General features: G+C 34.8%; 1 long non-coding RNA gene across 2 annotated transcripts; it reads left to right on the forward strand.

Annotated features, from left to right (window-relative positions):
* Positions 1 to 808: 808 nt before the first annotated feature.
* LOC110685420 lies at positions 809 to 8014 on the forward strand. Of its 2 annotated transcripts, XR_002504049.1 has the most exons (5): positions 809 to 1177; positions 6227 to 6306; positions 6905 to 6980; positions 7067 to 7162; positions 7277 to 8014. It is a non-coding gene; the product is annotated as an uncharacterized LOC110685420 (long non-coding RNA). The 2 variants fall into 2 exon arrangements; XR_002504048.1 differs by lacking the exon at positions 6227 to 6306 and having other exon boundaries at positions 847 to 1177.
* Positions 8015 to 9708: the final 1694 nt, after the last annotated feature.

Genomic DNA, 9708 nt, shown 5'->3' on the forward strand with positions numbered 1-9708 from the left:
TTGCCTAGAGAAGAAAACCAGTTCGCCGACGCACTGGCTTAATTAGCATCAATGGTCCGAATTCCAACGGATACAATCAAAATGTCGTTGACCATAGAAAGAAGATATGAACCGACTTATGTTTACGCACTTGATGATGAACAAGAATCACAAGAAGAAGATGAAGAGCCATGGTATACAAATATCCTTAACTACGTGACAAAAGGAGAATACCCTTTTAATACTGATAAAAGGGCACACCGTGCTTTGAGTCTTCTGGCCTCACAGTATGTGCTCATTAGGGGAGAACTCCACAAAAGGACTGCACTAGGGAGAAATCTCTTATGCATAGCCAAGAAAGAAGCACACAAAACCATGGAAAATCTTCATGCCGGCATATGTGGAACACATATGAATGCTAAGATGTTAGTCCAGAAGATTTAACGACAAGGTTATTATTGGACTACAATGGAGAGAGATTGTCACGAATACGTCAAGAAATGTATGAAATGTCAAGTCTATGCAAATTTGCAGCACGTTCCACCTTCGCTTCTATACACATATACCTCTCCATGGCCTTTCTCTACTAGGGGTATCAACATCATTGGAAAGATAACGCCACCAGGACAAGGGGGGCATGAATTCATCCTCGTAGCAATCGACTATTTCACCAAATGGATCGAAGCTGCCTCATATGCCAAGTTAACAGCAAAACATGTAGTTCAATTCATTGATAAAAATATCATATGCCGCTATGGGGTACCTCATGAGATGATCAGTGATAATGGAACTATTAATTAAAGTGGTTATAATAAATTAATAATAATAATAAAAGTATTCCTATTTCTTAGCCTAATTTCCCACCAAACTACTAGTACTAGAATACTAGTCTACTACTCACAATAACCCACGACTTCACTTCCCTCCACTTCATAATTTTTTTTTTGTTTTGCCGCTAGATACCACAGCCCTCAACCACAATTTCCCCAAATTGAGTTCCCTTCAATCCAAATCCAAATCCAAATCCCAATTTTCCTAAAGTAATTAAAGAGTTCCCTTCAGCCCAATTAATTATTGAGCAGTTCCTCTTCTCCGGCAAATTGTGGGCAGTTGAATAATTCTTCTATTTTGCAAATTGCGTGCTTCCATTGTCTTCTCATCTGGTGTTTGCGGGATTTATTGATTGAAATTATCAATTGTGAGTATGTTTTTTTTTCCTGTAATTGCATTTTTTAGGTATTAATTTGCTGTTTTTAATGGGTCAATATGCAATTTTTTTGGGTTATGTTGTTTATAGGACTTTTAGTTATGAAATTTGCAATTTTGATTAAGGTTTTTTGAGGTTTAATCTGAATTTGCTAATTTGCATGTTTATAAATTGTATTTTATTCCATTTTATTCTAGTTGTTTGATGTTTCATTAGGCTTATATGACCCCCCATTTCCTATTTAATTGAGGTAGAAGGCTAACATGTGTTTTAGCGTTATATTATGTTCTCAAAAGCTACTCTCTTGCTTGATTTAACTCATGGAAATACCAACCTATAATTAACATCTATGGTTCTTGTATCATAGTATATTTAGTGACCTTATAAATATCACTTGTATTATAGTCACCTTGTTACAACTGCTAGCTAATTTAGGAGTTATCATGGATAATGATTTGTGTCCCTACTTGAATATTTCTAGTCTCTATAGTTTAATAAAGAAAAGTAGTATTAATGGAGTATAGAAACTTGAAAAGAAAAGAGGCTTGGTTATTGTAAAAAGGACCAACACATATGCCTTAGACTAACTTGGCTTTCATTATAATCTTAAAGGTAAGTGCATTTAGATTAGCAGGTCAAAACGAGTGAAAAGTATGGCCACATAATATGCTAATGCACAAATTAATCTTGGAACACTTTTAGTCTAATTGAAATCTACACCATGTACTACTATCTTGAGTAGATTGATATACCTCAATTATTAATAATTATTAAATCATACTTTATTGTATAGTGGAATATTAAAGCGTTTCTATTACTCCTACACTTTTTAAGTGTTACAATCTAACAAACACAAAGTTTTATGAAAATCAATGACTTTATTATAAAAGGTTGTAAGTGGGTTAGTGGGGTATTATTGTAAGAAAATTTAGATGGGTTAGTATTTATTGACAAGTAAAGGACGTGAGAGGGAAAAAAAATAGTTTAAAAAAATTAGTATTGTGTTAAAGACGCGACCACAAGGAGGGAGTTGTTAAAATATGTTAAAAATTACTTGTATCGTATTAAATTTGGATACTACATATATGTCAGCAGTTAATTGATTTCATTATTGTTTATTTTTTTTAATTGTAATTAATACCTCACTCTATTATCTAATTTTATAAGGTTAAAAAGCCCATCAATGACTTTTTTAAAAAAAAATTATTTAAGAAATTTCATGGAAAAGGTGATCTTGTATATATACACAAACTATATTAACCTAAATTAGTATAATTATCATTAGTTATTCCTTTTATTAGTTATCGTAGTTTTACTTTTATGGTGTAGCAATATAAAAATGGATCGGAAATGGATGCTTACAAGGCGTACTAGTGATGAATATGAACAAGGGGTAGATGAGTTTCTTGCATTTGCTATTGAACATGCCGAAGGTCCATCTCGCATTTTGTGTCCATGTGTCAATTGTAACAACATGATCCGACACAATGTTGAGGATGTAAGAATCCATTTAGTGGTTAATGGAATCATCCAACAGTACAAGTCTTGGATAAAACACGGTGAGACATTAGGGGACATACCTTCTTATGTAGGTACTGAGATGTATGATGAAATGAATGATGATGAAATAGAAGATAATTTCCATCTAGGCAATGACCGTCTAAAAGAAATGACAAGTATTTTAGAGGAAAACATCGAAGATAGTTTTGAAATGTTTGACACCTTATGTAGTGGTGCAAAGACCCCTTTGTGCCCTGGTTGTTCTACATTTATCAAATTATCTGTTGTGTTGAAATTATACCATCTTAAAGCTCGTAGTGTATGAACTGATACAAGTTTTTCGAGCTTACTCGAATTAGTGAAAGAGATGCTTCCTGTTGATAATGTGCTTCCGGGTCGTATTTACGAGGCAAAGAAGATGTTGTGCTCTATGGTCATGGGGTATGAAAAAATACATGTCTGCCCTAATGATTGCATTTTATATCGAAAAGGATATGCCTCTTTAGAAAGCTGCCCTGAATGTAAGGCTCCACGATACAAGGAAAATAATGTGCCAGCTAAGGTTATGTGGTATTTTCCAATAGTGCCAAGATTTAAGCGCTTATTTAGTATTGCTGAAGAATCAAAGAATTTGACATGGCATGAAGATGGGAGAAAAAAAGACGTTTTACTTAGACACCCGACCGACTCTCCGCAATGAATCAAAATTAACCGTGACTTTCCCAAATTTGGGGCGGAGCATAGAAATTTGCGTCTCGCCCTTGCTGCTGATGGAATGAATCCTTTTAGTAATCAAAGTTCTCGTCATAGTACATGGACAGTCATTTTGATGATATATAATCTTCCTCCTGAATTGATAATGAAAAGGAAGTATATGATACTACCATGCTAATTTCGGTCCCAAAACAACCTGGGAACGACATAGATGTATATTTAGAACCCTTAATTGACGATTTGAAGATGATGTGGGAGCATGGTGTAGAGGTGTATGATGCTTATCGCGATGAAGAATTTAATTTGAAAGCATTGCCTTTTGGTACAATAAATGATTTTCCGACATATGGAAATTTGGCAGGTTATACTACTAAAGGCTATGAAGCATACCCCATATGCCAGAATAACACATTCTCATTTTACTTGAATCACTCCCGCAAAGTTGTTTACCCTGGAAATCGCAAATTTCTGCCAGTCAATCATCAATATCGAAGGTGGAGAAAAGCTTTTGATGGGACTTCTGAAGATGGGACTCTTCCAGTGCCGCCAACAGTAGAACAAATACTTGAGAAAATGGAGAATTTGAATGTCAAGTTTGGAATTTGAATGCAAAATATGTACCGAGTGTTGGTTCCAAAAAGAGACCTTCCTTATTGGAAAACCTTACATATTAGACACTTCCTAGATGTGATGCATATTGAAAAAAATGTGTGTGACAGTATTATAAGTACTTTACTTAATGTAAAGAATAAAAGTAAAGATGGTGAGGCTGCTAGACTAGATTTAGTTGACATGAAAATCAGACCTGAATTGTCACCAGCACCAGTTAAGGGCACAAATCGTATATATCTCCCACCTGACTGCCACAATCTATCAAGGATGGAGAAAGTTTCTTTTTGTGAGTTTCTTTCTTGAGTTAAGGTTCCTGAAGGTTATTCTTCAAACATTAAAAGGCTCGTGGCAATGAAAGACTTGAAGCTAATTGGTTTGAAGTCACATAATTGTCATATTCTAATGGAGCATCTTCTTCCAATGGCTATTCGCTCTATTTTGCCAAAAGCTGTTCGAAATGCTATCACAAAACTTTGTATATTTTTCAGTGAGATTTGTAGCAAAGAGATTGACCCCTTTAAATTGAGTGACTTGCAAAAGGACCTTGTTGTTTCATTGTGTAAGTTGGAGATGTATTTTCCGCCATCATTTTTTGACATTATGATTCATTTAACTGTTCATTTGGTTAGAGAAGTTCGATTATGTGGACCTGCATATTTGAGATATATGTATGCGACTGAGAGGTTCATGAAAATTTTGAAGGGGTATGTTATGAGTGGGAATCACCCAGAAGGTTGCATTGTGGAGCGTGCCTTAGTTGAAGAAGCTCTTGAGTTTCGTAGTCAGTACCTTTCCAAAGTCGATGCAATAGGAATCCCAAAGACAAGGCATACAAAAGGGTATGAAGGAAGAGGAATAGTGGGAAAAAGTGGTCTCTCTATCACACAATAAAAGGCATCGAGCACACTTGTATGTACTGCACAATAGTGAAGATATTGATCCGTATGTAAAGGAACACTTGGAGTTTTTAAGGGATTTAAATCCACGTAAGATTGAAATATGGATAGTGGAAGAACATAATCGCTCTTTCGTTGAGTGGTTTTAACTTCGAATTGCTGATGAATTAGCTAAGTCACCTTCAAATGTTTCTGACAGACTAAAATGGCTATCTCGGGGTTCTTGTTTTGAGGTTTTATCATATTCTGGTTATCAAATCAATGGGTATACTTTTTACACAAAGGACAGGGAAAAAGAAACCACTATGCAAAATAGTGGGGTGTCGGTGTTGGCCCAGCTATGCATATCTCTAGTGGAAAAGATAAAAACCCAATATATGCAGATATGACTTATTATGGAGTCATCCACGACATATGGGAATTGGATTATAGGACATTTCAAATTTCGATTTTCAGTTGTAATTGGGTTGATCACAATAATGGTGTGAATTTTGAGAACCCAGGGTTCACTATTGTTGATCTTACAAAAGTGGGTTATAAGGAGGAGCCATTCATATTTTCTTCACAAGCAAAGCAAGTTTTTTATGTGACTGACCCGGCAAATAAAATGAGACATGTTGTTTTGTCATCAAATAAAAGAAATGTGTTTGGAGACCAAGATATAGATGACCTAGAAGACCCTTCATTCTCATTACAATCTCATTGATTTAGCAACAATGTAGTGGAGAATGAGGCATACACAAGAGTTGATCATGGAGAGGGTATATGGGCCGAAAATGCATCAAACTCAAGTACTAATAAGGGAAAAAAGAGAAAAAAGCAATAATTTGGTAATCATACAACCATCTGTTTTTCCCTCTTAGCCCCAAGTCTTTTAATTTTATATTACAAATATGTACATATGTTTAATGTGATTTTAATCATCATTTCATGTCTCAATAAGATTTAAAACTGAATAATCATCCCATGTGATTCCTTTATTAAAGAATTACTTAAAAATAATATCATACCGTTGAACTTTGGAAATGTAGTAGTAGTAAAAGTAAATAAATAAAAATTATATGTATATTCTAGTGAAGTAGAATATGGTGTGATGATATGCTTCATTTCAGTATGTTTGAACTGATTTTGTTGATAAAGGAAGAACTAACTCCTAAATTTGTTTGCATTTGAATGGTACTCGGTGATGCATCTTTCTTAGTGGATTATATCTAATGTAATTTCATGCTAATTGTATCTTTTATTTTATCTTTGTATGAACAGGAAATACATCAATTAACATGTTTAAACTTACTAGTATATATATCTCATGTCCTAGGTTAATGGATTCTTTACATATCAATCATGAGCATGGTGATGATGAAAATAATGATGCAAATGGTCATCCTACTTATAAAGGTAAAAAGGACACAGGTCGAGGTGCAACTAGAATGGCATCATTGGTTCGAGCTAGAAATAGGGGTGTGAGATTCAATGTTTAGTGGAATGTGCCAATGGTCAGCCTATTTGGGATTATAGTGATAAACTGATGAGTTATTGGGGAGCTAGTATCCACAAAAATGTTCCAATCATTTACCCACACTGGCACAAAGTTCCTCAAAATCTAAAAGATGTTTCTTAAGTTTTGGAATGTAAGTTTACTCCTAGATTTCTAATGATTTTCTAACGAACAATTTGGTAAGAAGATGCCTCGTTGAGTTGTGCAATTATATACCATAGGAGTGCAGACAATACCATGTTACCTTGAGTTGTGCAACTGATGTAGTTGTTAAGTCTGGCAGAAATGGTACGGAGTTGGAGAATTATGTGGGAAATGTATAAATAAGGACATAAGTATAGTGTAGCGTCTTTTATTTCATCTACAATGGTCATCTCATCATCGATATGTTACTTGAAATAAAGTGTGAAATGTAAAGGTTAATTAATGCAATTTTCAAGGTGACATAATCATGTGTAAAATGCAATGGTTAATTATTGCAATTTTCATGTTGTGCAGAGCACTCTTTGGTTTTTGAAGTGAAAAAGGATTGTTAAAGAAGATTAAAATGAGCACCAAGTGGGTGCAGATACAAGTATGTTGTATGACTGTAATTTTTGTTATATTTTACATTTTTTGAAATTATTTATGATTATTTTTCTTTTTGTCATGATTATGCAGTTCCCACGACAAAATAATGGCATTGATTGCGGATATTACGTTATGAGATTTATGAAAGAGATCATTGACCATAAGAAAACCCAAATTTTTGAACATGTATGACCTTTTCTTTGTTTTAAATATAATATGCCTACATTTGATGCTTATTATGTTAATCAAAATTCTTATTTTATATATTCTTTTTGTCCGGTCTTATTTTATATTTTGCAGTACTTTCGTGATTGCAATGTCTCAAGGTATGATCAAGACCATATTGATGAAATCAGAACTCAATGGGCACGTCATGTTCTTCTCATGTGAATATTTGGTTGATTCACCATGTATTTTAATTTGTAATAGGCCACAAATTTTTAATTTAACAATGTTGTAGTCATTTAAATTAGGGTATGTAAATTTTTGAATTGACATATACCGTACTGTACTTTTTTCTCTTTCCTAGAGTGTTACCAAAGATGACTATTAATATTATTTGTATTTTATGAGACATTAAGACATTTATTTCATTTGGGAAACTAAATTTAGTTCTGTTATAGATCTTAGTTAGTTTGTACTGATTCGTTTAGCTACATATTTATTAATAATTATAATTAATGCATTATATAGATTTTGAATTTAAAATATTTAACAGCGCTTTCTAATAAATGCTATTTTTTAATTCAAAATAAATTAATTGTGAATATCATCAACCTTCCCACCATTTTTATTGATTTAATAGCGTTTTATATTCAATGCTGCTAAATTTAATACTATTAATGGCGCTTAACTTAAAAAAATAAAATCTTTCCTCCGTCATCGAGTACACGCGCCATTTCAGCATTCGTTGCGACAAAATGGAGCTAAAATCAAAAAAAATTTGCCAGTTCAGCATCCAGAGTCCACCGTGGCTCGAGAATTTCCACCGTGTCACGGCAGAGTCCACCGTGGCACGGTGGAATTGCATCAAAAAAAATAAAAGTTGCCGCGCCATGGGAATTTCCACCGTGGCACGGTGGAAGTCAGCCAAAAAAAGAAAAAAAAATTGTCGCGCCACTGGGTATTCCACCGTGTCACGGCAGTTTCCACCGTGGCACGGTGGAATATCAGACTTTGCGATTTTTTTTAGTGACGCTGACTTTGCGAATTCTGTTATTTGTTCGACGTTTTTTTATTTATTCTTCCATTGCGTCCGACTTCTTGACTCAGATAAAAAAAAAATCATTATAATTTTTATTTAAGGCGAAAATAAATATGCTATTATTATTATTATAAATGTGACTAAAATTATTGGCATCATGCGCCTTATTTTAAAAATTATAAATCATATAAGCAAAGCAATATTGATCTAATCCTTCTTCACTTTAGGAACCTCCTTCTCTTTTTCAACTAGGTTGGCCTTCACCATTAATGTGTATTTTGTAGCCCGGACCGTCACACCCCTAGTCGAACTTTCACCCCTTTCACCTTTCTTAGAATTCTTTGGTTGCTTCTCTCTATAAACCATCTTCTCCTTACCCTTCCCTTTCACATACACTACTACTAAAAAATGGAATAGAGAACTGTTGAAATAGGCTTTATAAAACGCCTTTGAGGCGTTCTTCTGCTAAGCGATGTATAAAGTTTATAAAATGGGTACAAGAGGCGTTTTGTATGTAAGGGAAAAGGAAACGTGTACAAGAGGCGTTCTATATGCAAAAAATAACCGTTCTCTTGACTTTCTCTCTTCTCTCTCTTCTCCATGGTTCTTCATCTTTGATTGGTTTTCTTCATCAATTTTGGATTTCAATGGCTAATAAGAAGAAGCAAAATACTTCTACACCTCAAGTAGCGCAACAGAAGAATGCTCATGAAGCCTTTGACACGATTTTGCAGAATTTGAGAAATTCAGGTACATCATTTGTTCCTAGTCCGATTCAAGAGGTGGATGAATTGGTTACTCCGGCGCCGGCGTTAGTGCACCCAACATGTGGCGCTATTCCCAGAAGCGATGCTGAGACCATTGCTCTGTTTTCTGAAGCTACTGCTAGGCCAGATTCGAGACATTCCAATAGAACAGTACCTAAGGTTTCTAGGTTTACTATTCCATTGGTTGCTGGTGGATCTGAGCAACGATCTGAGCAAATAATTCCTCCTCGCCATCCCTCAACTTCTCTGGAGCAGAATACGCACAAGCACAGTGAGGATCGGGCTGCTTCTTCACCTTCTCTGGAGCTGAATTTGCACAAGCACAGTGAGGATCGGGCTGCTCTTTTCACTGGGAATTTGGCTGCCAAAGGAGCTTCTTTGTCTTTTTTTGCTCCGAAAGTCCAAGAAGGGAAGAAAATTGCTGAACTACAAAAAGCCGAGCTTGAAGCAGGTAATCAAAAATGGGCTAATGCTCTAGTTTTCTATGTGGTTGGCTTTTACCCTACTATTGCTGCTGTTCTTCGATTTCTTTCTCAACAATGGAGTGATATGCAAAAACCAGATGTTTATTGGCATGATTATGGGTACTTTATCATTAATCTTTTTTCTAGTTTTGATAAAGATACTATACTCTGTTCTAGTCCTCATATGTTCCTTGGAAAACCAGCAATAGTGAAGCCTTGGTGTCCTAAATTTGACTTTAATGCAGAAATTCTTAGAATTGTTCCTCTCTGGGTTAAGTTTCCTAATCTCCCACTTAA

Source organism: Chenopodium quinoa, unplaced genomic scaffold (assembly GCF_001683475.1).
Source record: "Chenopodium quinoa cultivar QQ74 unplaced genomic scaffold, ASM168347v1, whole genome shotgun sequence".
Lineage (NCBI taxonomy): Eukaryota > Viridiplantae > Streptophyta > Magnoliopsida > Caryophyllales > Amaranthaceae > Chenopodium > Chenopodium quinoa.